Below are 2,619 nucleotides of genomic sequence, written 5' to 3' on the forward strand. Positions count from 1 at the left end.
TGTGTAACAAAGCAATGAAAAGATGCACTGAGCCAAGTTATCAAAGCCAGAGATCATACAATGGTTCACTGTGGAGTTCTGAAGTTGCAGTAATAAACATACAGCAGCTTAATATGTTGTAAGATGATAGTACACATGCTGTTTGAGCTGAGTGTCCACTTCTGTAGAGCTGAGTGTCATCAACTATTAACAAATGGGATAGAATTCAGAGTTCTGTTGGTGTGTGAATGCAAGGCCTTTGTTGGGTTCGGGGTACAACCAGGAGTTGTGTATTTCAGCGACTGGAACTGTGATTTTCAGCTACATGAAGAACACCAACGACATTTTCAGTAGGAATGACAGTGTCATCGGATGTGTCACGGTAAAATTTCAAGAAACAATTCGGTAACACTTTACATTTAGGTTCATTAGTTAATATGAATTAACCACTTTAGTTAACATGAACTAAGAATGAACAATACTTCTACAGCATTTCTTAATCTTAGCTCATGTTAATTTCAACCTTTATTAATGCATTATTAACATCAAAAGTTGTGCTTGTTAACATTAGTTAATACACTGTGAATTAACATGAATTAACAATGAACGACTGTATTTTCATTAACCAACATTAACAAAGATGAATAAATACTGTAATAAATGTATTATTCTTTGTTTGTTCATGTTAGTTAATACATTAACTAACATTAACTGATGGAACTTTATTGTAAAGTGTTAAAAAATTCTTGAATGTAAAACTTTTTATTAATAATAACACATACAATGTAAACGACCAATGTAAATATCTAAAACACTGTGAATACAGATTAGATGAGGAGATTCTCGACTGATTTTGCATCTTTTTTTACTTCACTTTGTGCAAGTGATGACTCAACAAACAAGATAACCCAAAAATTCATAGATTTTAATTATTAATGGTCAACAACCTTTGTTATCAACAAAAACATCTCTGGGTCATGAACCACCAGAATCACTATTACAGTGACCATTTTAAATATGCTTGGATCCATGATAATATACACTATCTGTCAAAAGTCTACACTGTAAAAAATAAGTGTAATTTTAACTGTAAAATTTTGTAAAAACGCTACTGAAAAAAACTGTTAATAGGTTAACAGTAAGTTCCCGTACTATATACAGGGAAAAAATTTAAAATATCTAACCAGACATTTCATGTAATTTTACAGTAAAATGCTGTTAATTTTACAGTTTTTAGAAGTAAAAATAACAAATAAACAAAAAACCTGTAAACTGATATTCCCAGAATTCCCTGCATGACACTCCACATTTGAAAGTATTTTGTTTAAATAATCATGTTTTTTTAATAGTTTTTGTTATTAGTTATGTATATTTGGGCTTTATGTTACATCTTCTGTTGTTTAATGAAAGTTTAATGCATTATTTAAGTATCATGTGTGTTACCATGATGGTGTTTTGTGTTTGCATGAATGACTCTCTGCACCTTCTATATATTAGTATATACTTCTGCTTGTGGCGAAGCTACTTGTGATGAGCTTTGATTCTTCATGTGGCTTTCTCTTTTACCAACTGCATTATTATGGTGGTTGTCAGTATGTTAAAGGTACAAAACAGATTTTAATAGCAGTGTGAATTGTTGAATTTACTGGTTTACATTAAAATGCTACTTGTGATGAGCTTTGATTCTTCATGTGGCTTTCTCTTTTACCACCTGCATTATTATGGTGGTTGTCAGTATGTACAAAACAGATTTTAATAGCAGTGTGCATTGTTGAATTTACTGGTTTACATTCAAATTTTCTTGTTTGTAAATTAGTTTTATACTGTAAATTATACAGTTTTTGGCCGTAAATGTGTTTACAGTTTTTCTGTATTTTTTACAAAATTATTCTGGCAACCACAGCTGCCAAAATTATTTTGTAAAAACTACAGAATTTTTTTTACAGTGTAGAATAATTAGGATTTAGGAATGTTTTTGAAAGAAGTGTTGTGCTCAAGGCTGCATTTATTTGATCAAAAAATACAGTAAAAATAATAATATTGTGAAATATTATTAAAGTTTAAAAGAACTGTTTTCTATGTGAATATATAGTAAAATGTAATATATTCCTGTGAAGGCTGAATTTTTAGCATCATTACTCCAGTCTTCAGTGTCACATGATCCTTCAGAAATCATTCTAATATGTGTCAGACTTTTGGACCTGTTTTGCCCCCGTAGTCCTTCCTGTGTTTCCTTATTTGGTCATGTTCCTGTCCTCGTCTAGTTTGATTATGTTCCATCTTCTATTCAGCATGGATGCAATAAATTGATCAAAAGTGTCAGTAAATGCATTTATAATGTTATTATATTGTTGTTGTTGTTATTGATAATTGAGCAGCAAATCAGCATATTAGAATGATTTCTGAAGGATATATATCATATGACACTGAAGACTGGAGTAAGATGTTGAAAGTTTAGCTTTGCATCACAGGAATAAATTACATTTTACAATAATATTCAAACAGAAAGCAGTTATTTTAAATTGTAATAATGTTTCACAATTTTCCTGTTTTTACTGTATTTTTTGATCCAATAAATGCCTTGGTGAGACTTCAATTATAACTCTTCTAAACATTTGACCGGTAGTGTGTGTGTGTATA

This window comes from Sinocyclocheilus rhinocerous, unplaced genomic scaffold, assembly GCF_001515625.1.
Source record: "Sinocyclocheilus rhinocerous isolate Xijiao unplaced genomic scaffold, SAMN03320098_v1.1 scaffold764, whole genome shotgun sequence".
NCBI classification, from domain to species: domain Eukaryota; kingdom Metazoa; phylum Chordata; class Actinopteri; order Cypriniformes; family Cyprinidae; genus Sinocyclocheilus; species Sinocyclocheilus rhinocerous.